The sequence below is a fragment of the Diabrotica virgifera genome, chromosome 9, assembly GCF_917563875.1.
Source record: "Diabrotica virgifera virgifera chromosome 9, PGI_DIABVI_V3a".
Classification (NCBI taxonomy): domain Eukaryota; kingdom Metazoa; phylum Arthropoda; class Insecta; order Coleoptera; family Chrysomelidae; genus Diabrotica; species Diabrotica virgifera.
Genome location: NC_065451.1, coordinates 175,415,467 through 175,442,582, shown reverse-complemented (window position 1 = coordinate 175,442,582; position 27,116 = coordinate 175,415,467). Strand labels below are relative to the sequence as shown.

Sequence of the window (27,116 nt, the reverse complement as noted above, 5' to 3'; positions counted from 1 at the left end):
TTAAAAAAGAAGCCACAACTCGATAAAAACTGCCTTATCGAAAAAATACTAAGAGGCAAAAAAGTTTTAGAAATATTGAATTTAACTAATGGTACCACAATAATAATTTAATGGGAACGTACACAAAAGTTTGGGGGGGTTTAAGGGAACAAAACCCCCATAAAATTTTTATGGGGTGCACAAATTTCACTATAATTCTTTTATAAGATGTTCCTGCCATAAGAATGCAACATTTCCATTTTCAATAAAAGATCTCTAATAGTTTTCGATATATTCGAAAAAATCGATTTTCATTTTGTAACTTCAAAGGGCTGTAACTTTTTTTATGTGCATATTTGTACTAAGGTAAATTAGGTTCATTCGAACTATTTTTGGTCTCAGAATATGTGATTTAATTTATGACCTGTATTTTCGTTACACCCTGTATATGTTACCGTTAAAACCCGATTTCAATTAAAACCCGAATTTACTAGGAAAAACTAGTTTTAACTATGTGCTTTAGACAATTATTCTAGTTTTAACTAGTCAAAACTAGATTTGACTGCTAAATTCAGTTAAAACTAGAAATCCCGAATGGATTTCATTTAGAGTAGTTTATATGCGATCCTCTTGTGATTGCATATCGATCAAATCTACCTGACAGCGACTATTCATTTCTGAATGCAATATAGGTTTCGACACAAGACCCCTCTTCGCTCTATTTTTACTCTTCTTCCCTTGGCAGCTTTCACACATTGGTATAAAAGTATTGATCATATCAATTATTCTTATATTTGACTATTTTCTGGCGGTTTTAGTCTTCAACCTATCCCGATCTCCATGAACTATAGCAACGTGGGCTGCTTCAATTATGCCAAAAATGTCTCCGGCAGGTACATAATATTTGATGGGATCAATTTTAGAAGCTAACGTTTTTATTTGGTTAACTTCAACAATTCTAAATCGTTTTAGTCTTCGATTTTCTAATGGTGTTGTCTGGCAAACAGTTCCGCATCTTGTACTTCGACCATAATTAATTTATTATATGCTTTTGGTCACAACATTGTAGTGACTTTCTTTTTTCTCGGTCTCTTTCATTTGTAAAATCATTTCCAAAACACGTTCTTTTCACGTTCTTGTCTCTTCTCGCAACAATTTTAACTGGTATGTATTCGCTAGTAATTCCAGAAAAAAACTAGTTTGAACTAGTATAAACTACTCTAAATGAAATCCGTTCGGCATTTTCAGTTTTAACTGAATTTAGCAGTCAAAGCTAGTTTTGACTAGTTAAAACTAGAATTGTCTAAAGCGCATAGTTAAAACTAGTTTTTCCTAATAAATTCGGGTTTTAACTGAAATCGGGTTTTAACGGTAACATATATACAACTCTGGAGAAATACCAACAGAATGGCTAAAGTCTGAGTTTATAGTACGTTCTTTAACGGTAAAATATTGCAAAACCTCTAAATTTTAAAGAACCGCTTGGATTGACATGAAATTTGGTTTACACATAGCTAATAAGTCAAAGAAAAAAAGTGATATTGTGCCGATGTGTGCTTTTGCCCTGGGGGTGAGTTTCACCCCTTCTCCGGGGGGTGAAAAAGTAATGTCCAAAATAAGTTCGGAATTCGATAAACTGACTAATTCTAAGCAACTTTTGTTCTATAGAGTTTTTTTACCAAGTCAATACTTTTCAAGTTATTTGCGAGTGAATTTGTTCATTTTTAAACAAAATAACCACATTTTTAGACGGTTTTTCGCAAATAACTCAAAAAGTAAGTATTTGTCGAAAAAAATATTCTTAATAAAAATATAGTTTATAAAAAAATGAAAAAAATGGTGCATATATTAAGTCCGTAAACCCAGTATAAGCAAAGTTGTAGCTAATGCAAAGTAGGTTCTTATTCGTCAAATTCCAAATCGAATATTTTATCAAGAAATAACCAAAAAACGGAACACTTTTCGAGGAACACTCATTTCAACTTTTTTAAAGTGTTTAAAAAAAGATTTATTTTTGTTTTTTTAAAAAACTTCTAACCTTAAAAGTAAGTGAGTTATACTCAAAATATTGTTGGTACCTTTTATTTTTTGGTAAAAAGAATCGCGAAAAGCACCCCCTAATTAGCATATCAAATAAAATTAATCGTTACCGCTTCACAAGTTACTTTACTTATTTATTCTTTATACGATATGTAAGTCTCAGCGGTTCAAAGTGCTTATTCTTGAAAATGCTGTAGTTAAAATGGCTTGAACGAGTCACTAATCCCGAGTGTATGCAAACTTTGAACAGCGATAGCATAACCGATTTTTGTCTAACAGGAAAACAAACAAGTCCAAAATATTCAGAAAAGCAAAACGTACATTTTATTACTTCTTGAGATTTTTGGTATTACTAATAATTTTTAAGTTATTTTGAAAAAGAGCATTTCTTTCAAAATTAAAAATTTTAAAAATTTTATTTTAAAACCATTTTTTTAATAAGCACGTTGAATCGATGAAACTTACAGATCATATAGACACAACATAAATAAAGCAACATGTGAAGCGGTAACGATTAATTCTATTTAAGTTGTTAATTAGGGGGTGATTTTTCCGATTTTTTTATGCCAAATCAAAACGGACCAACTGTATTTTGAGCGTAACTTGCTCACATTTGAAGCCAGAATATTTTTTTATAAAAATGGACATAAAGCTTTTTAAACTCTTGAAAAAAGTTGTAATGAATTTTTTCCAAAAAGTGCTTCATTTTTTGGTTATTTCACGTTGAAATATATTTATTTGAAGTTTGGCGACTATGAACCTATTTTTCTTTAGCTTTAACTCTGCTTCTACTAGGTCTAGAGACTTCATGTATACACCATTTTTTTCACTTTTTTACAAGCTATACTTTTGCTAACAACGGTTTTTTCCATAAAATACTTACTTTTTGAATTATTTGCGAAAAATTGTCTAAAAACGTGTTTGTTTTGTTGAAAAATGAACATATTCACTCGCAAATAACTCGAAAAGTATTAACTTGGTGAAAAAACTGTATAGAATAAAAGTTGCTTAGAATTAGGCATTTTATCGAATTTCGGACTTATTTTGAACGTATGTTTTTCACCCCCTGGAAGGGGTGAAACTCACCCCCAGGGCAAAAGCACACATCGGCATAATATCACTTTTTTATACCGTACGATAAGCCTGATGAGTCATCTCCTAAAATTGTTCCTAAAGGTAATCCATACGAGAATTTACAAGCTATGTGAAAGTCAAATTTCGTCCAACCAGTTCGGGTTCATAAATGCTGTTGGTACGAGAGAGGCTTTGTTTTCAATACAAGTCTTATTCCAGAGATGCAGAGACGTCATTGCAACGTATACGCATGTCTGGTTGATTACGAGAAGGCGTTTGATCAAGTACACCACGCCAAGATGATACAAATACTAAAAGAAGCAGGAATTAACAACCAAGATCTGAAAATAATTAGAAACCTTTACTGGAATCAGACTGCAAACCTCAGAGTTGACGGTGAACACACCGAATATGTGAAAATTATGCGTGGAGTGAGGCAGGGCTGCATTTTGTCCCCGCTAATTTTCAATCTTTACTCTGAAAGAATATTTATCAAAGCTTTGCACAAAACTGAAAAAGGTATTCTACTAAACGGGTACCGGCTAAATGACATCAGGTGTGTAGATGACACCATAGTATTTGCGGACAACCTAGAAGACCTAAAAGTCCTCATAAACAAAATCACGTATTATAGTCAATAATATGGACTCAATATAAACGTAAAGAAAACAAAGCTTATGATCGTCAGCAAGAAAAAGATAACAGAAGGTCAACTCTATATCAACCAAACCCCTGTAGAAAGAGTGAGGCACTACAACTACCTCGGCACCATAATAAATGAAGAATGGACCAACAACCAAGAGATAAGAGCGCCCATCGGAAAAGCTAGATCAATCTTGCAACCGTATGGGCGCGTTTTTTAAGAGCCACAACCTTTCTCTTGGTATAAAAGTAAGAATGTTGAGATGTTACGTCTTCTCTGTCCTTTTTTATGGTGTTGAATCATGGACCTTGAACGAGGATATGTGCCGAAAGTTGGAGAGATGTGGCTATATCGGAGAATTCTTTAAATCCCATGGACTGATCGGGTCACAAATGAGGAGGTCCTTGGAAGAATGGGGAAGAACCGAGAGGTACTGACCACCACCAAATCTCGAAAGTTGGAATACTTTGGACACATTATGCGAAATGAATCTTGCTACGGTCTCCTAGTTTGTTTAGGGAGCCCACACAATCCCAACCTAGCTTAGACTGACCTCTACAGAATTGAGTACCTTAGGCGATGCCTGACTATCTGTGAAGATGGCAGTTGAATGGTACGTTCTTTCCTACGTTTCTATTTCTTCCACACAGTGATGGATTTTCGTTATTTCCGCTTTTAATATTCTTAGATAGACTTACCGAGAAATGTATCTTTATGCTTTAACCCTACTAAACGGGCTCCTACTCCCTCCAATGTTTTTGAACCATCAGTGTACCAGGTAGCTTCGAGTACACCTTCCTTCCAGTTTCCTCTGCCTGGTATATTAATTTTGAATGTGTAATCGATGGGTTGCCCCAATACAATATCTGTTTTTAGCTCCTCGATTATCTTTCTACTATCAACACTATTCACCTGGCTTATGTATTGCTGACTATGGAATAATCTGTACATCACAGATCTGGCCTTTTCCTGTATAGCGATATAAAGAGGAAGTAGATTCAGCAGGACTTTTATAGCAGAAATTTTACGGAAAATTGAAATGTTCAATCAATCGAAACAGTTTGTTGATTTCATTTTATTATTTGTTTATACCATTTTCATGTTTTGGTTATGTCCCTCTTCAATATTTGACACAATTTGCGTGTGCCAATGCGGCAACCATGGAAATATTTGTTCATAATCGAATTTAAGGCCATCGGTACATAATTCGCAAATATTTTACGGCTATCCCTACTTTTTCTGTCTTTACACGGCAGATTACGTGTAGTAAAATTCAGACTGGTATGGATATGTAAACATTATTAGAATGTCATTCTACTTGACAATGTAATTAATAACTTTAAAGAGATGGCTTTTGAATGTTATTGGATAACTGTTATTTGTATAATTGCAAATTATTAATTCAGTTAATAAATGTGATAATTTTTTCAATAACTATGTATTCAGTGATTGTAATAATTTATATGTACAACAAAAACTAATAATCAATCGAGAAAAGAGGAAAAGTGTTAAAGTGTTTTTTTAGTAATATATTGTTACTATGGAACGCTTACAATTTTGAACATCTTTGACAAAAAAATACTTGGACCACAGAATATATCCTGATGTATTCTCTGCTTCTATCTTCCATAAATAATACACAATAAATAACTTTTTATAAAGTTCACGTCTTAAATCAATTATTTATCAAATACAATATCAATATTATTTAATCAACAACTCAAAATATTCCCGATGCCACGTCAAATATTTAAAACTGTCACTGTCTTGTCATCATATTCTTTTTGACTCAGTGCGTTGTATAACAAAGATAGCGAATGTTCGATTTGGAAAATATCACCACGGACATGGTGTCCATTTTTTTCGAATCCTGAAAAAACTAATCAATATTTTTAAAAAATTTAAACCTCAGAATGAAAGACTAAATTATTATGTAGGGCCGAAAATCCCTTAGAATAAATAAAAAGTTTTTTTGATAGAGATATTTGAAATTAAAAATCACACTACATTTTCTCTTAGTTTTTCATTCCTGTAATTTATTAAAATAAACATTATAGAAGTTTTCAGGGACTTCGGCCCTCGCTAATAACGTAATCTTTCATTCTGCGTTTAAATTTTTCAAAAATACTTATTAGTTTTCTCAGGATTCGAAAACAATGAATCCCCATTTGAATAGCATTGCAGTCGGATATACGTACCCATCCCCTTAAGCTGATAATCTAAAAGTAATTTAAAATTTTCTACGAAATCTAATCAACTTTATGTTGTGAAATTAAGCCATGTTTAGGATATTGTCATTAAGATATCAGACAATGGTGTATTAAATGAATTTTCAACGGCCTCAACGATGAATTTTCCAAAGTATTCAATCAAAATGCTTTTTGTTAAATTTTAATAGCTTTACTTGTAATTTCTTCTGCTGAGCAGTCAACTTTAAGTTATTATTTCGTATTCTGTATAACCCATCTACTTTAAAAAAATCTCTTCGCCAATTTTTTTATTGCTGACATTATTATTGTATATATTATGTATGTTACGTTAGCTACACGGTTTTCTTGCTCGAGGTGTTTTATTCGAGCAAGGATATTTAATATGAAGCTAATATCATCGGCCTAGGGAAAGCCATATATTTTGATGTCACCATTACAACTAATAGTGTGCTCGTTTCATTTACTTCACGGAATGCACTGAGGATGATCTGAATCAGATCGAAAATGTTCTGTTATTTTACTCCATTTAGACAACACTTTTTTAAAAAGTTTTAATAAAAGTTTTATACTATCATACAAATTGAAAGTTTTTACTTCCATATAAGTTTTATAAAACATAAATTAATACTTTTTGAGGGATCTCAACTAAGACCCCTGTTACATTGTCTGTACAATATTTTATAGACGGTCGGATTTCAATACGAAGTTCAACCACGATTTTACATCTTTACACCACGATTTACGCTTTTTTGGCTACTGAAAATGTCATAATATGAGATAAGCAAAATGAGTTGAACCAGCGTTTTTTTTTTAAATCAAATTTTCTTTATTTTCCGCTATGTTTCTAAGGTAAAATTTTTCGTTTTCACGACATGCTTTTTAATGCAGGTTCCCTATCGTGAAAACTAACAGACTTTCAAGTGTTATGAAGGAGAACATCACGGCACTGACATATTAACATTACATATTTAGGTTCTAATTAACACCATCAGGGCGTCAGTAGTCCTTATGCGAAAATGATTAAAAATAGAAGCAATACTCCTCTATCGATTTGTAAAATGGATTTATCGATTGTATCGATTTTCTTTATTTCAATTTCAAATTTCAATTTTGATGCAGATTTCACGCATTTTGAAAAATTATCTTAGACAAAATCATATGACAAGTAATACATAATTTGGAAGCTCCCTTGTGAAAATTTATTAATTTAAGCTTTATAGCCAGGGAGGTAGTGTCAAATTTGACCGGAGCATTTTAGCATGGCTGCTTTCTTTTTATTTAGTTAGGTATCCCAAAGCTTATTAACAAATGATGTGTCAGCTGCCCCAAAACCGTGGACTTTGGACAAAAAAAGGTAAAATATGAAACTTGATGGAAAAACGCTACAACTTATGTCAAATATTTATCTACGTGACTTACAACTCATAGCCTTGCTGACTTCTCTCCTAGCTTTCACTCAAGCAATCCAGGTTCAAATCCTGGCGTTGAAATTCTTTTTTGTTTTTAAAATTGACATTTTATTTTGAAAAATAATTATTTTTATAATACCACGTTTGTATTATTTGTACGAGACAATATAAAAAAATCTGTATGTCTTTAATAGAATTATGCATAGAATTTATGAAATAGAACTATGCATTTGATCATAAATATTATGATTGACCTTAATAAGCAAAGTTGTTGTTAATGAACCCCTGAAGCTTCCTGAGTTAGTACGGCCAATCTAAGTGAAAAAGGAGGTTGCCCTCTCCACCCCCTCCCGACATTTTTTTTATTTTTTGGACAAACTGTTTTTTCTTAATGTAATATGATGTAGAACCAAAAGATACATACAACCCTAATTTTTCACTTTTCTATCACCAACTCTCATTTTTTAATAGCAATCTAATTATTTCCCTGTTCTCTATAATAGGTAAATAAAAATGGATGTTTGTCTGTATGAGGAGCGATCAATAAAAACGCAATAAATCCTGTTTTTTAGAATTTGAATTAAATTAATACTAAATAGCTTTGTCATGAAATATATCCAGTGGTTACAGCCAATTCCTTCCAAACGCAATATATCCAATAGAAAATAGCTATCGAAAGTGTGCAAATCAATCAAAACACAATAAATCCAGTATGCCGCTGAGTAACGTCCTTATTATAAAAATAATTATTTTTTCAAAATAAAATGTCAATTTTAAAAACAAAAAAAAATTTCAACGCCAGGATTTGAACCAGGATTGCCTGAGTGAAAGCTAGGACAGAAGTCAGCAAGGCTATTAAGAGTTGTAAGTCACGTAGATAAATATTTGACATAAGTTGTAGCGTTTTTCCATCAAGTTTCATATTTTTTCCTTTTCTTGTCTAAAATCCCCGGATTTGGGCCAGCTGACACATCATTTGTTAATAAGCTTTGGAATACCTAACTAAATAAAAAGAAAGCAGCCATGCTAAAATGCTCCGGTCAAATGTGACACTACCTCCCTGGCTATTATGATTCAGAAAATGGACAAACGCTACATCAAGAAGAAGAAGAAAAACGATTCGGAAAAGTATTTTTAGTCTATAGACAGAAAGTGTCCATTTAGCCAGCAACACTTCTTAAAATTAACGCCTAACTAAACCTACCATACAACAAAACTATTACGAACCTAATCGACCAATCAACGATAGGGAAGAGAAAGTGAAGTTAATTAAAAATAAACTGTCGTTAAGATATAAACTAAATAAATAAATAAACAATTCGAAAACAATTTGACATTATATTTAACCTACAATATTATGTTTATACTTGATTATAATCATTGAGAACTAGAATACTTAGGTGCTATGTTTTCTCCACCTTGCTCTATGGTGTTGAAGCCTGGACAATGACAGAAACCACACAAAAAAGAATCCGTACATTCGAACTCTGGTGCTACCGTAAAATGCTCAGAATATCCTACATGAGCCATACGACAAGTGAGAAAGTGTTGCGGAGGATGAACAAGGAAAAAGAGCTTATGCTTATTGGGACCGTGCAAGTTCGGCAAAGCGACACCTGGTTTCTACGCTCACCAACATCATTCGCACTTTTAATTATATTGGCCAATTATATTAGTCCTGGTTACTGGATAATTGTCAAGGCCATAGTCCAAAAAAATAATAAGAAAAAATAATATTCAGGTTATGTTATTAAAACGTAAACAATTGTATGTAGTAAATAAAATTAGTTATTAAAATGCAGTACTGCAAGCAAAATACAATTAATTAAATTTACCTTTATATAATTGTTGTGAAAACAACAGTTATATACATTAATTCGGTTTTATAAAAATATCTCTCTTGTAAATCTGTTGGGACAACCTGTATTGTGTTTGAAACATTTAATTCTCAGAAAACTTGAGTAGGTCGGGTCATATTATAATGCACGTTGCGTTTTCGGCACGTAGCGTTTCGTTTTAAAAAAATATTGTTTTTATGGTTTTAAATATGAACCATTCATACCATACGGAGCGTATCGTATCATACACTTCTTTGTTAAATCAGGTTTTTATATTTTTCCTAAACGAAACGCTACGTGCCCGGACGCATAATATGACCCGACCTTTAGTGTTGTGTTAGGGCACAAAGATAACGGACATATGGTCGCTGCTTTGCCGTCTTCGGTGGTCAAGGGTATAAACATATGTGGATGGATATGCTCTTGTTAGTGACATTCTTACCCTTAGCGAGAAAATATTTTGCAGTTTTAAAAGAATAACATGTGTGTGGTCCCTTTTCAGGCAGAAAAGCGTAAAATAAGATGATGCAGTCATTTTGAATAGAATTTCACCAGTCTCTACCCAGCCTCCCTTAGACGTGGTGTTACGTGTGTGCTCTCCGCTTCTCGTGGTGAAAATACGTTACGCTCTCGCAAATAATTACTCCTCTCGCGGAAATTTGTATAATAGACTCTATCTCCCTCTTTCGCTACTAAGACAATTTATCGTTAAGCCGCTTATTTGTCAAACTCGTTGTTTTTAATAAATGTTTTGTCGCTTATCACTTTTATTTCTCGTGTGCACAACCCTTTCTATCGTGTTAATTATTAACTGTAAAACCAGACCAAATTAAATTCTTAGAAACAGTTCTCCTAAAAGTTCACTAGTTTGTTTATATCGAAGGACGGGACATACGGGTGTGGTCCCAAAATATTCACCTATGTCCAATTAGGCAAAAGGAAATAATTAAACCCTTTTCGCCACGGTGGGGTGAGATTCAATAAAAACTCACACCAATAATAATTGTATATCATATCAATATTGTGGAGCAATAAATAATTTTTCTTCTTCAATGACAGTAGGTATAAAATATACGTCAATTTGACAATTTAATTGACAATATGAATTATTTAAGAAAGTTGCAATATTTCTCCGCTATTCTCGCACGATCGTTTCCCGTATCCCCTCCAAGTACTTGCACACCGCGAATAATAAAACAACGGAAAACACAATATTTTGGTCACATCGTAAGAAATCAAAAGTATGAACTGCTACAACTTATAATCGAAGGCAACTCTTGGCTTAGAAACCTACAACAATGGACGAATATGACCTCCATAGAACAATTCAGAGCGGCTGCAAATAGGATTAAATGGGCAAATGTAATGGCCAACGTCCTTAAGGATACGGCACCTAAGAAGAAGACAATATTATGACAGACGTCAGTTACCATTTACCATCTGACCAAATATAATAATGCCGTCATATATAACTATCTACTTCGTCTACTTCTAGCCAATAAAATGCTCGCTGTAATAGGAATGGCATGTCAAAAAATCTGATTATTCCCTATAAATTTTCTCAAATTTAAAATATGGCAACAAGGGGAAAATTACGTGCATTCCTTATTACTTGTATTATTACTTTATTATTATTTTTATTACTTTTCCTATAATATACGGAGAGCTGGAGCCGAAAAATCATCGTCATAAGTAATATGGAGTTTTTCCTGTGAAATGTGTCCGTTGTATATTGACAATTATGACCCCTTTCAGGCTGAAACCTCAGTGGATACAGAAAGTAGCAATAAGGGATGAAAGGGGAAAGTTAGTGAAGTCATTAAAGGTTTTCACCTCCTATTTTGTTAAACCTCCATCGATTTGCATGAAAATTGGTGACAAGTTAGAGCATACCTCAAGAAGCAAAACTGATTTGGTACCACTTGCACTTTTACCCTGGTGGTGAATACCACCCCTTCCCGCGGGTGAAAACAATTTTATTAAAAATAACCCCACAAATCGATAGAGGGACAAATTTTAAGTAAAATTTGTTATATCATGTTATTAAAATAAATCAATACTTTTTGAGTTATTAGAGAGTTATTGCCACCGACAAATAAAGGATCCTTTATTACAGGATACTTTAATAAAGGACAAATACAGGACGGGTCTAAAAGAGTGGTATTGCAAACGCAGTTAAGTAATCTTTTATTTTGACAAATGATAAAATTCCATTCGTTCATTTGTTGATAAAAATTAAAATAAGATAATTGAAACGAGTAAAACGTTAAATTTAATTATTTTGTCATTTAAAGATGTTTAGACAACAATATCCCATAATACTTATCGTTCAATAATATGGAAGTGCAATTGGAAATACTATTTTAGGAGTTTTTAAATACTTTTGCTTTATGGGTATATAAAATGGGGAATTTCTGCAGAATATATTATTAGGGAATAGTGGATATCCACTCCTCAACTACAACTACATAATGACACCATTGCAGAATATTCAGACAGAAGTTGTGTTTTATAATCAATCACAAATCCCTTCAAGAATTGTTATTGAAAGAACATTTGGTATTTTGAAGAGATTTCCCATTTTAACATATGTAATGAGATGCAAGTTACCTTTTGTTCAAAGAATAATATCAGCTTGTTCAGTTTTACATAATAATGCAGTAGATAGTAGAGAAAAGGTTGAAATACTGGCAAATGAGTGTGCTGTTGATATTGATATAGAAGCTGTGGCAGTACATTTTCAACCAGGAGCTAATTTAATGCAACTAAATTGTGTGTGTGTGTGTGTGTGTGTGTGTTTGTATAAAAATATTGTTCGACATTTAAAGATAGTTTAAACTAATTTTATTTTTATTGGACCGCAGTTTGTTAATAAATTTATAAATAAATATAAATATTATATTGGTGACTGATTTTGAGTATTTTATGATCATTAGCAGGTTTTAAATAATAAATTTATAAATATATACATGCTATTGGTGTTTGATCTTTTACAGTTTAAAATATGTTCATTACGATCCGTTATGGCTCTCTCTTTTCACCTCTGGATAACTAGTTATCAGGAAGTCTATCTAACAGATTAGATACTAATAGATACCTGGCAGAGAAAAACTTCCCGTTAACTAGTTATCCGGAGCTGAAAAGACAGATACTAAGTATACTGTTATATAAACTTCCCAATAATTAGTTATCTGGAAATGAAAAGACCTCTAATATCTAATCTGTCAGATAAACTTCCCGATAGACAAAAATATAATAGAAGAATTATTAAGCTTTATGGTGGTTTTTTATTAATTTTTTTGGCTGTGTTTAAATAAACAAATACCGATGGCATGAAATGGATCACGAACAAGGAGGTTCAAGGAGGAATGAAGAAAGAATTGGAGATTGTGTTTACCATTAAACATAAAATTGCAGTATCTAGGACACATATGAGAAATCAGCACCATTACTCCCTGCTGCAGTACATATTGCAAGGTACAGTCAAAGCTAAGCGAAGACCCAGTAGAGGGAGAATAGCAATGGAACTGTTTCGAATCGCAGCTAGCAAGGTTATGATTGCTAATATGATTTCCAACATTCGAAACGGATAGGAACCAAAAGAAGAAGGTGGCATGAAAATGAAAGTGTTAATACTTTGGATTAAAAACTTTATAGATTCTAATCAATAAAAGATTAAATTTTCAAAAATAAATACTTGAACCCTTGTTTTATTTTGTTAACCTGTTGTTATATATCTGTTGAATTGAACTCTATTTTGAATCTAGAATTTTAACAAATCCTAACCTTCATTAAAATTTATTGAAATTACCTCTTATATCTACAATATTTATTTCTATACAAAAATGTAAAATATATTGAATTTAAATGAGTTAACGATATTCTATGTCTGATCATTGTAATTAGTAACACTTTAAAATTATTTACATAATATTCCTTTTTACAACTTTTTGTAATCACTCAAGATTCAATAAAATGTTCTTTTTTATATTCCTTTGGGTCAAAACATCAATAATCTATATCTCAGAATATTACTTAAGGTTCTTTTTAATAAATAAAACCCAACATACAACTTTAATGATGAAAGTTTAATTGGTTTAATCAAATATCAATCCTACAATACATAAATTATCAATCCAAAATCCAAAGAAGCGACGAGATAAATTCAAAATACACGTGAAGTTAGACTTTTCTTCACATTTTTGACAGGTTATGTCAAAATAAAGGAACTTTTATTAAAATAAAGGTGTCCTCTAATTTTCCTTAAATACAGGCGGCCTGTATTTTATTAAAAGACAAAAATAAAAGACGCAATACTGCGCATGCTTATATGTCAAAATAAAGGATCTTTTATTACAGGCGGACTGAAAAGACGTTGGCAATAACTCTCTATTAAAGATCAAAGATTTGTCTATGTAAGAGCATATGCGTGAAGTTACGGATGATAAAAAGAACATGTTAATTAATTGTATGTTAGTAAAATATTATTTTTATATTATTTCGATATTTAATTGAATTTTTTTTTTCATTATAAACTGAATATGTCCAGAAACTGGGGGTCTCCAATAATGGGTACATTTGACATATTCGAATACATTTTTGCTAAATTTATAATATCGAAATAATATAAAAATAATCTTTTAGTAACATACAATTAATTAATATGTTCTTTTTATCACCCCTAACTTCACGCATGTGCTCTTAAACAGACAAATCTTTGATCTTTAATAACTCAAAAAGTATTGATTTATTTTAATAACATGATATAACAAATTTTACTTATAATTTGTCCCTCTATCGATTTGTGGGGTTATTTTTAATAAAATCGTTTTCACCCCCGAGAAGGGGTGGTATCCACCCCCAGGGTAAAAGTGCAAGTTGGCACCAAATCATTTTTATTTCCTGAGGTATGTTCTAACTAGTCAAAAATTTTCATGCAAATCGATGGAGGTTTAACAAAATTGGAGGTGAAAACCTTTAAAGACTACACTAACTTTCCCCTTTCATCCCTGATTGCTACTTCCTGTATCCACTGAGGTGTCAGCCTGAAAGTGGTCATAATTATCAATATACAGTAGACACATTTCACATGCCAAACTCCATATTACTTATGACGATGATTTTTCGGCTCTAGCTCTTAGACTATAATAGAATTATTTTATACAACTAGCAAAAAATTAAATATACCTAATTTATAACGTTTATTAAGCATTTATTAACTTTAAAGACCAGTTCAATTCTCTCTCCTTCAGACCAAAATGTCATGTCTCAAAAAATTATATGCAAATCTGTTGTATAAATTGTCTATAATAATGCAATTATAACTGCAGTAAATAACAATTTTAATATTTGCATTGTTTATTGTTGCAGATTTTCCTGGGAAGCTTTTACAAATTTGAATACAATGGTAAGTCTTGTTTATTCCTGCACTGTTGTTAATCGCACTGCATTATACAGGGTGATTCATTAAGAATGTTCAATCTCCGAGTTGTAGATTCTAGACCTCAAAATATTAAGATTTAAATAAAATGTGCCTCGTGACTGAGATACAGGGTATTTTATTTAAAAATTTAATAACTATTTTTACCCAGTACTTTAAAACTATATCCTTGTCGTATTTTGCAGAAAGTGTAGTTACCGTAGACCCTACTAAATTATGATAAACAAACGTTTCAGACTACTACCAGGAGCGTACGATAGGGGACAGTAAATGGTTTACCCTTCCCAAATTCTACGCCACTGGCGGAATTGCTATTTTAGCACAATATTTCGATTATCCAATACTTTCTAGGTAAATAATATACTCTTTATTCGTAACGATAAAGTCACTAGTTTTCGAAATATTCGAAGTTGAAAATGAAACGGCACAGCTCTTTTGATTAATGTGTTTTCTCTTTCATTTCTTAACTTCAAATATCTCGAAAACTAATGATTTTATCGGTAAAAATGAAGAGTATATTATTTGCATAGAAAGTAGTGGAGAATAGAAAAAGTGCACTGTAATAGTAATTCCGCCAGTGGCGTAGAAGGTGGGAAGGGTCAACCATTCACATTCCCCTGTCGTATGCCTCTGGTACTAGCCAGAAATGTTTATTTAACATATTTTAGTAGGATGTATAGTACCTACACTCTCTGCCAAGTATGATAAGAATATGTCAAATACTTAGTACTGGATACAAATAGTTAATATTTATGTAATAGGGATGTTTGATTTATGAATTTAAAAATTATTTGTATTCAGTACTTTAAAAGTATTTGAAATACCCTTATCATACTTGCCAAAAAGTGTAGGTACTGTACACAGTATAAAGAGTGACAGTAAAACCTCTTCTATGTAAGCAATTTGATCTCAAGAAGTAATACTGGCAGTACGCAATTGGTAATTCACCAGTGGTGATTGCGGGTTTTCCCTGTTAAAACCCGTACGTTTCTACGCAACTAGGAATGCAAGAGTGGTGGTCTAGCGACTGGAAACCTTGCGCGGTAGCCATGCGCGTTGAAATATTTTACTTCTAATTTTTCGGAGAACTCTATCGGAGTAGTTCTACTGTCCCTCTTTATGCTGTGGTACTGTACACCCTACAATTTTATGTTAAATAAACATTTCTGGCTACTACCAGAGGCGTACAGGGAAAAGTGAATGGTTGACCCCTCCCAAATTCTACGCCACTGACGAAATTGTTATTTTAGCATAATTTTTCAATTCTCCAATATTTTCTATGTAAATAATATACTCTTCATTCGTAACGAGAGAATCATTATTTTCGGGATATTTGAAGTTAAAAATGAAAGAGCGCAATACATTATTCAAAAAATCTGTGCCATTTCGTTTTCAACGTCAAATATCTCGAAAGCTAATGACTTTATTATTATGAATAAAGAGCATATTATTTACCTAAAAAGTATTGGAGAATCGAAATATTGTTTTAGAATAGCAAATCAGCCAGTGGCGTGGAATTTGGGAATGTGAATCATTCACTGTCCCTTGTCGTACGCCTCTGGTAGTGCCAGAAGCGTTTGTTGATCATATAAGAAAAGTTATTTCTAATTAAAACATATATTTCAGTGTTCAATTACATCCTTCTAATTAAAATATTGTGAATAATACAGGCACTTAACTCTTATAAGAAAAATTCATATTTTTTACATATGGTAGGGGAGCAAAGTATGCTAAATGTGTAGTCACTCGAGCGTTATGGGGACCTATTGGGTTGTGAAGAGTAGGTCCTAAAACCAAAAAAAGTTAAGTAAAATTTTCCATTTTAGTGGGCGCTTGCCATTTTTTAATTTAATTTTCCATTTCCAATAATCGTTTTTTCCGATTATAACGCCATCTATCCATAATTCGAAAAAATGTTTCGAATAAAAGTTACTTATTTTTACGTAAGTAATCCAAATCTGCAATAAAACATGGGGGCTTCTATTTAAGATTTTAAAGTAACCCCACACCCCACCTCCTTGGGGAGTCGTGTTTGGTGCCATTCGATAGATTTTTTAAAAGTATCGAATAAGTGTATTTTACAATTTTTCGATCTGATGTTCATTTCGCGAAATATCGCGGGATTCGTATTTAAAATATTAAATTTACCTCCCACCCCTCTCCGTGGGAAGTCGTGTTTGGTATCATTCGATAGATTTTTAAAATATATTGAGAACATATTTTTTAGTTTTTCGATCTGTCATTTATTTCGCGACATATTCGCTTATTTCTTGTGAAACTTTGGGACTCACCCATTTCCTTACCCCCTGCTCAAATCGTCAGATTGTTGAAATATACACTCTTTTGCATGTACTTAACTTACCTTATCTTAATCTGACAATTTCGAGTATTTTTAAGGATAGATTTTTTTTTTCGGGCCCCCCTTAACGAACTCCCCTGTGTTAAGAGCCAATATATGGTAGAGGTTCATCTGCAGGGTACCAGGTTTCTCCCATATGCTAATCTGACGCGCTCGAGTAACTGCAAAAATCCCCGCTTGGGGTCCCCTACCATAGGTACCTCGTATAAAATTGAAAAAGTTTGATATCTGATGGTTGCGTCTTAGATTTTAGATCAAGTAGAGCATTTTATGAAGAATAACTTTTTTTCGTAAAATTGATAATAAAATTGTTATCATACCTAATTGTAATAAAATGATGATGGGTGTCCGTAATTTGAGAAATTATTTTTTTTTATTAGAATGATGTAATTGTATATTAAAACATCGTTTTTAATTTCAAACAACTTTTCTAATAGCATTTTTTGATATTTTGGAATATAAAGGTACTTTACTCTTTAACGGAATTCATATTTTTGACATAACTCGTATAAAATTGATAAAATTTGATATCTGATGGTTGAGTTTTAGATTTTTGACTATCCAGAGCATTTTATGAAGAATAACTTTTTTTCGTAAAATTGACAATAAAAAGTTTTCCATGTGGTTCCTAGCTACGCAGACATACTGTATAAGAGCTTCTGTATAAGAATTTTCAAATTGTAATGCCATATTCGGATTCAGCATAATCAAAAACAAAGTAGAAACATATTTGATCAACGTAAAATGATGAATTCAACTATATTTTTAAAATTATTTATACAAAACAATTGTTATTGTTTAAACAATTAATAAACAATTAGCGGCCAAATCTGCGAGTAGAACTTTTTACTTTAACATGTATATAAACTAACAAAAACAGTTTTAGAAAAATATAAGCTTGTTTGAATTTCTCCGAAATCCGAAAACCTATTCTACAAGGACACAAACTCACAAACTATTTTCATTTATTAATTTATAATAAACGAAAAATTCCTGATCCTGGTGAGATTCGAATTCACGACCATTCGGACCTTTCGATCCAAAGGTAGGCGCTCTTACCACTGAGCCACAGAGGGAGTATATATTTTTAATAATCTGTATAACGAAGTAAAAGTTTCGTTTGTTTTTATCTAAAGTTTATTTATAACTTACTTTACCTTATCGTATCCGGAAAAATGTTTGTGTTATTTCCAAAGATCTTATACACATAGATTTGGCCAACTCCGAAAAATAGCGTAACGCGGAAGTTCGGGTCGGTGGTCTATCTATCTCTCTCTACTGGCGCTTAGCTTTCTCTCTCTAGACTCTAGCGTAATGAGGTGGTTGCCGCGTCTATGTAACTGTCGTTCCATTACTCCCACCTCTTGGTAGATACGCTCACACTCGCACGACAAAGATAGCTAGACCATCGTACTCTTGATATCGACGTTACACCCCGATGCATTGTTTAGCATATCCCTAGCCAGATCTATTCTTGACATATCTCTGGTTATTTCGATTTAGTACCGGGCTAATAGTCCAGTCAATGAAGGTAAAATACGGCGTAATGTATAATTTTCTGAGCCGGCACATATCGATGCCGTTACATGTTTAACTTCAAATATCTCGAAAACTAATGACTTTATCGTTACGAGTGAAGAGTATATTATTTACATAGAGAGTATTGGAGAATCGAAAAATTGCGCTAAAATAGCAATTCCACCAGTGGCGTAGAATATGGGAACGGTCAACCATTCACTTTCCTCTGTCGTACGCCTCTGGTAATAGCCAGAAACGTTTATTTAACATAATTTCATAGGCTAAATAGTACCTACTTACACTTTCTCCCAAGTATGAAAATGATACGTCGAATAGTTTTAAAATATTGAGCCAAAATAGTTTTTAAATGTTTACATCAAACACCATGTAACTCAGTAAGGAGCCACATTTTATTCAGTTGCGCACCCAGAATTTTTCCTTGGGGGGAGGGGGTTGGCTTGGGCACCAAATTTGTTTGTATTGTTTTTGAAAGGCAAGTTACATTGTCCTACTATTCTTTATATTTTTTATATGCCGGGGGGTTAAGAGGAGGCCTATATCTACGGTGACCATATCTTTTTAAAGAAAAAAAAGTACAAAAAACAAAAATGTATTAAAAACGCAAAATGTATCTTGTTATTGGACAAATATAACTTTTTGGCATTAAAAATAAATGAACTATGTAGCTAAACATAAAAAATTATATCAATTAAACTAAATATATCACATTACATTCACTTTGAAAAAGTTACAAGCCTGTAATTAAGAGTTTTTAGATGAGAGACCTGGAATAGCCTCATCTTCTTCCGGTTTTTTGCATCATTCATATTTTTCTGAACTTAAAATTAATTTAAGAAGGTCCGGCTTCGACTGAAGTAAATGAAACATTTCATACAAGTCTCATCAAAATTTGCGTACACCAGCATCGCTGCCTTGAGAGTGGATATGGACATTTGTGACTTTTCCGACGTCCAATAATAATTATTTATTACAGAAAATAAACACTCGATAGCCGCACTAGTACCCGGAACGGAAAAAATAAATCGCATAATATTTGTAAGTTTTTCAGTTTGAATTGATCTACACACTTAAAAACTTTAAGCCATCGATCCTGACTATTTTTTTCTTTTCTGTTCCACTCAGCAATTTTTTCACTTGTAGCCACGTCTTTCAAAATTCCCAGTTCGTCAAAGAGTTGATCTTCGTTTAACATGGTTGCCTTGATATACAATTTAAAAGCTTCGAGAGAATAACAAACATCGTTCCATGTTATTTCACTTCTTATGCGAGATCCACACTCTCGCCGAAGTCGATCGAGGTTCAACAAGTACGAAAGTGTAGACGGCCACCTTGTGTAACTTTGCCTCACTTCGTTCTACTTCTATTTTCTGTCGGTCTGGTCAAAGGGATCTTTGTCGGTATCGCACCGCTCTTTGTCGGTATCGCACTTCCTCGCGAAGTAGAACGAGTGTGTAGAGAGGGTACTTCGGACTTCGGTCAACTTTGGCGAAGTAACTTCGCCGAGAGTGTGGAGCCCACTTTAGATCTATGCTTTTGAATAGTTTAAGTTCATGAAAATTTGTACTCCAGTTTTCTAGATAGGTTACACATTATGTGTAAAAATGTTTCACTTGTGCAGTGAAGTTTTGTGTACGACCACCGCACCATAAGCCTGATGTCTCACACACTTAAAATGTTTTTAAAGATCATTCATAAACGCATTTACCACACTTGATATGAATATTGAAGAAACCCACTTTGGATTTACATTACTAATCCAGAGATGCTTGGATGTGAACCAGGATATGTACGTCTGTTTCATAGATTACAACAAGGCTTTCGATAAAGTCCGCCACAGAGAGCTAATGGACGTCCTCAAAGCAAAACAATTACAATACAATGACCTTTGAATTATAACAAATCTATATTATAAACAGCAGGCACACATACGCATTAACGAACACACATCAGAAGAGTTCAAAATTAAAAGAGGAGTGCGACAGGGGTGTGTATTGTCACTACTACTATTAAATGCATACTCTGAAGAAATTATGAAAAAAGTTCTTGAGGAAGAAACAGCAGGAATAAAGGTCGAATCCATCAATTATTTACAGGAATAAAGGTACCTAAATGGAACGCCAATTAACAACATTAGATATGCGGACGACACTATCATAATAGCGGACAACCTCCAAGACCTCCAAAAGCTAATGAACAAGATAGTTGAGTATGGAGAACAATATGGATTATCAGTAAACATCACGAAAACTAAATTTATGAGGATATCAAAAAACCCAAAATAATGATAAAAGCCTGACTTTAGAACAAGTTGAAAACTACAACTATCTTGGCACAATAATTAATCACACAAACGATTACTCCAAAGAAATTAAAGTTCGAATAGAGAAGGCAAGAACCAACTTCAATAAAATGAGAAAGGTATAGTTTGTGCAAGAGAACTGAAATAATTAAGACTTGAGAGTTAGGCTGGCAAGGTGTTATATTTTCTCGACTCTGCTTTACGGGATAGAAGCGTGGTCAATTAACGCGTCGACTACTAAAAAGTTGGAAGCATTTGAACTGTGGGTGAAGGTACCTGAAGATAGCATGGACCGAGCCTGTAACAAACAACGAAGTCATGAGAAGAGTCAACAAAAGAATGGAAATATTGGAAACCATCAAGACACAAAAGCTGCAATACCTGGAACAATATACAAAGAAATTTGTTTAAAAGTAGTAAAAGATAAAAATATTCATTTTTTAGAAAAAATAAGTACATTCGCGTGTCCTTAGAAAGGTTTTAAAGTACATTAGAACAATATTTAAAAATAAGTACTGTCCTACTTAAATAAGTACATATGGTCACCGTACCTATATCCAATGAATGGATATTTAGGGCTGGTTAGATAGATAGATGGGTTAAATCTTAATATTTATTTTGAGGTCTAGAATCTACAACTCAGAGATTGGACATTCATAATGAAACACCCTGTATTCTTAATGTACTTACCTCTCTTGGTACATTTGTTTAAATCAAAAACGGCTTTAAAAAGGAATAGAAACGTATGACCCGTCAGTAATAATGGTTGAAATGAGTAAAACCACACAATAAAATGATCATTGGATTATTGCTGAGTGCTGACGGAATTTTATATTACTACAACGAAGTTGGCTGTGATAAAATAATATCGATATGTCGAAATCACGCACGGTTTACCGGTTAGCGGTGAAGCCTTGACCGGGAAACTAGGTTATGTATTTGTGGGAGTACAATATCATAAACATTTTATTACGGCTGTTATACCGAATGTCCCACAACTGCATAGTCGATATAAACGTAATTGATTTCGAAAGACAATTTACTAATACATTAAATTTCTAACTGTTAAAAGTTTTGTGACCAAAGATATTTATTACGTTATATTCTATAACAAAGTTCCTTACATATTTATTTTGTGCTTAAACGTATAGTTATACTCTGATGAGAAATTTGGGAAGGTGGTGACTCATAAATGTGTGGTTATGATCCATCGGGGTAGGGCCCACTTGTGAGCCCTTTATGACCTCCTCAGGCGGGTCAATTGTATCACCACCGTGATACGGATTAGGTCCATATGGACCTGTAGTCCAAGCTGTGGGTGAAAAATAGGTCGATTTCAGGATATAATTCAGGAATTTTTGAAACCTACCAGGTGTTGTAAAGGACGATGGCAGGAATAACTTCTACTAAAATGTAACCAAAAATGTTGTGCGGTTTTTTATTTATGACGTTTTTCATTTGTTAAATTTGCAATTTTTAAAGATTTTTAATTTTGTAGCTTAGGATATTCATTTTAGAGAAAAACTTTTAAATAGAAAATTCAGTGAATTAAAAAACCTACAATTTGAGCTACGGCAAGTTAATTTTGTTAATAAATTATTGCAAAACAGCCGGCGAAAGGTCCAAAATGGCCGTTTTTTGCAATTGCATTATTTACTGTAAAAATAACTTTTATGTATTTTTTAATGCTTTAAAACTAAGATCTTCTAATACCAAACAAAAAAATTGTAGAGCCCGATTGGTGAACTTGTTGCTTAGATATTATAACTTGTTTATCCCAAGGGGTCAAATGCCCAAGGCTATAACTTAAAAAAAATCGTAGAGAGTTAATCCAAGAACCATTCTCCTTCTAAAGACTTATATTTTCATATTCTGATGTAAATAAATGCGTATAACATTTTTCAACCTCTTATTTCGGGTTTGAAAATAAGGGGGCTTTCGTTATAAATAAACATTTAGAACTGAAGCCGCCCCTGTGCATCCTATCTGTTTCTAACTTGCAGGTTATTGTTGCTGAAGACAAAATAAAGATTTAAAACAAAATAAAAATTTTCTACGAGCAACTGAAGCCGAGATAATTGTTTTTGTTTTCTTAAATCGTAGTGACTTTATTTATAACAATTAAGAAATTATTTCACAGTCATTGACTAAAGAAAAACATATTATCGTAAAATAAAATTATTTTAACCGAAAATTACATTTAATTATTGAAAATGATTTTTAAAGTGTAGTGGAGATTTATTTTTCGTTTCGATTGTGATTTATTGTGTCGGTTGCCCTTAGCAACGGTTAGCAACTTATAATACATTGAATCACGGTTTTTGCTTTAAATTTTACAGCACCGCTTGGATTGCCGTGAAATTGGGCAAACACATAGATAACATGTCAAAGAATAAAAATGATATTGGGCCTCTGTGTGCTTTTGTCCTGGGGGTGAGTTTGACCCCTTGTAAGGGGTGAAAAAATATATGTTCAAAATAAGTTCGGACATTTATTTAAATAAATTATTAGAAGAATTTTTTTACTTAGCAACAACATTTTTGTTTATTTTAGTAATATTTTGTATTTTGACAACGAAACCCGATTTGGGCTTCGAAACGTTAATAAAATCATTTTTTTGGTAAAATTGTGGCTTATTCCCTTAAAAAATAGTTGATTGCTTACTTTTGATGCTATAAACTTAAAAAGAAACAGATATACATATTTTTTAAATACTTTAAAAAAGTTGTAATGATTTTTCTCCAAAAAGTGCATGATTTTTTGGTTACTTCACGTTGAAATAATTCACTTCGAAATTTGACGACTATGAACCTATTTTTATTAGCTAGAACAGCGTTTCCCAACCGGTGGGTCGCGACCCACTAGTGGGTCGCGCGCGGATTTTAGGTGGGTCGCGGCGTGGCTCTTACAGTAGCCGAATAATGTACATTATATATCATCATGGGTGAGGGATGGGTCGCGAATATGAAAAAACATGAGAAGGTGGGTCGCCAGACATAAAAGGTTGGGAACCACTGAGCTAGAACTTTGTTTCTACTGGGTCTAGAGAGTTCATGCATACATAATTTTTTTCAATTACTTAATGATTTTATTAACGTTTTATTATTTTTTTTTTCAATTTTTAATTTGCTAAATTTTTGATTAAAATATTTTTTCAATAAAATACTTACTTTTTGAGTTATTTATCAAAAACCGCCTAAAAACGGGTTTTTTTTGTTGAAAAATGAAGGTATTTACTCGAAAATAACTCGAAAAGTATTAACTTGGTGAAAAATGCTATAGAACAAAAGGTGCTTAGAAATAGACGTTTTATCCATTTCCGAACTTATTTTGAACATATATTTTTTCACTCCCTATAAGGGGGTGAAACTCACCCCCGGGACAAAAGCACACACAGACCCAATATCATTTTTATTCTTTGACATGTTATCTATGTGTTTGACAAATTTCATGTCAATCCAAGCGGTGCTTTAAAATTTAAAGCGAAAACCGTGATTCAGTATATAAGTTGCTAACCATTGCTAAGGGCAACCGACACAATAAATCGCATTCGTAACGAAAAAAAATCTCCACTACACTTTAAAAATCATTTTTAATAATAAATGTAATGTTCTGTTAAAATAATTTTTATTTTAAGATAATATAAGTCTTTTTTTAGTCAATGACTGTGAAATAATTTCCTAATTGTTATGAATAAAGTCACTACGATTTAAGAAAACAAAAACAATTATCTCGGCTTCAGTTGGTCGTAGAAAATTTTTATTTTATTTTGAATCTTTAATTTGTCTTCAGTAACAATGACCTGCAAGTTAGAAACTCATAGGATGTACAGGAACAGCTTCAGTTCTAAATGTTTATAACACATTTGCCCCCCTATTTTCAAACCCGAAATAAGAGGTTGAAAAATCTTATACGCATTTATTTACATCAGAATATAAAAATAAAAGTACAGTGGAACCCCGTTAACTCGGATTAATCGGGACCGCGGCCGATCCGGGTTATCGAAAATCCGGGTTAGCCGGAGATAATGGTAACAATTAATAAAATATGGTATGCTTACAGATAAACTCGTTATAATTGTCACACAGACACTGGTAAACCACGTTCGCATTCCACACAAAACCACACATACAAAGCGTCGTCAAGAGTCTCATTCTTAGCTTTATTAGCTTTGCACCGATTGTCCAAACTGTCTTTTGTTATCATTTTGAAAAAAAGAATTCTTCGATTTTAGTTCTATTTTTCTTCCAATCCGATACTGTAGATGTACCGACACCATATAATGCTGCAAGATTCACCTTTATCAATTCTACTTAATGCTTCTAGTTTCTTTTCCATTGTCACTACAACATTTTTACGTTTTGTTGCCCTTATAGACAAACGACACGCACACAAAATCTGAATAGATTTACGAACGATTTAGAACGGAAGCGAACACTACGGCTTTACTACACACAATACCGTCTCTGATGTTATGTTATTTAATAACAGTGATGACTAAGACCATTGTTAAAAAAAGAATTTTAATAGTCTTTTCTAAACAATGCTAAGACAGTTTCAAATAAATAAAGGATAATACAGGTGCCTGTTGTTTTCGATAACGCGACAATGAATGTGGTGTGCCATGAGTCATTTTTACTATGGTATATGTAGTTCAAATTACACAAATACCCATTATCTCTCAAATATTATATTACATAGAGTTGGTACAAAACCTCGTGAACCTTGAAAATGCGTTGTATGTATAACCGAAATAAAATGAAGCCAAAAACATACAACTATTTTATTTGCTGCGAATTGCGCGACAGGGTCCCATCTGCACCCTGATATTTTCAGTAATGTCGGATTCAATCGTTTCGTTCGTATATTGACGTCACCAAATGAATGAATTAGGTTCACGAGATTTTGTAACAGCCATACATTTTTATTGTTGAAATGTTTGTCTGATAAAAATCGGTCCGGGTTAGCCGGAGTTCCGGGTTATCGGGGGCCGACTTATCGGGGTTCCACTGTATTTAGAAGGAGAGTGGATCATGGATTAACTCTCTACGATTTTTTTTTAAATAGTTATAGCCTTCGACATTTGACCCCTTGGGAGAAACAAATTATAATATCTAAGCAACAAGCCAATCGGGACCTACAATTTTTTTTTTAGGTTTGGTTTTGAAAGATCTTCATTTTAAAGCCTTAAAAAATAGATAAAAGTTATTTTTACAATAAATAATGCAATTGCAAAAACGGCCATTTTGGACCTTTCGCCGGCTGTTTTGCAATAATGTATTAACAAAATTAAACTTGCCATAGCTCAAATTGTAGGTTTTCTAATATACTACAATTTTCCATTTAAAAGTTTTTCTCTAAAATGAATATCCTAAGCTGCAAAATTAAAAATCGTTAATAATTGCAAATTTAACAAATGGAAAACGTCATAAATAAAAAACCGCACAAAATTTTTGGTTACATTTTAGTCGAAGTTATTCCTGCCATCGTCCTTTACAACACTTGGTAGGTTTCAAAAATTCCTGAATAGGGATGTTCACTAATTTTTAAATATAGTTAAATTCAATAGATTACAAGGTATATAAAAACGTAACAATCATAAAACTGTTTAAAAATGTATATTTTTTAAGATAAATGAGTTCATAATGTTGATTTTCTTGGAGACTAGAAAAACGGTACCCTGCAGCGAGGCTACGGTCTGTGACGTCAGCAGTCGTAACGTCTTTGATCGACGACTAGTTTTGTATACTTATTTACTCAGTGTATTTGAATGTGAGCAGTTTTTTACGTATTTAATTATTAAAAATAAAGCCAAATAAGTGGTGTTTTGTTCCTGGGTGTGTAAATACATCAAAAAACAGTTCTGACAAGATTTTTATTACCGTTCCAGCCAATTTAAAACAGAAAAAGAAATGGTTTGTTGCAGCTAGAACTTAAAATAACTAACTTAAAGAACTAACTTAATAAAATAAACATTATAGAAGTTTTCCAGAGACTTTCGGCCCTTGGTAATAATGTAATTGTTCTTTCTGCATTTACATTTTTCAAAAATACTTATTATTAGTTTTCTCAGGATTCGAAAAAAATGAATGAATTTAAATAGCATTGGACCAAGATTTTGCACCTACCCTCTTAAAGAGTAAATGAAAAAGTTTCGGGACCTCAAATTTGTATTCCTTAAACTGGGATATTCCTAAAAACGGGATTCTAATAATACATACAGTAAAAGTAAACCTTGAAATAACTACATGTGGATGTAGGTATGACTTTATATTATATTAAAATC

The 27,116-nt window shown here is 32.7% G+C and overlaps 2 protein-coding genes across 3 annotated transcripts in view; both read left to right on the top strand.

The window, feature by feature from the left end:
• LOC126891955 (uncharacterized) overlaps nt 1–17,144 on the top strand; it is a 374,743-nt gene extending 357,599 nt beyond the window's left edge. Inside the window, exon 2 of the mRNA XM_050661309.1 lies at nt 17,118–17,144. The gene's annotated coding sequence lies outside the window, so the exon portion shown is untranslated. The remainder of the gene's footprint in view (nt 1–17,117) is intronic.
• Nucleotides 1–27,116, top strand: part of LOC126891952 (E3 ubiquitin-protein ligase RNF19A) — a 507,192-nt gene that overhangs the window by 168,919 nt on the left and 311,157 nt on the right. For both annotated transcript variants that reach the window (XM_050661302.1, XM_050661301.1), the window contains exon 2: nt 14,564–14,600. The gene's annotated coding sequence lies outside the window, so the exon portion shown is untranslated. The remainder of the gene's footprint in view (nt 1–14,563; nt 14,601–27,116) is intronic.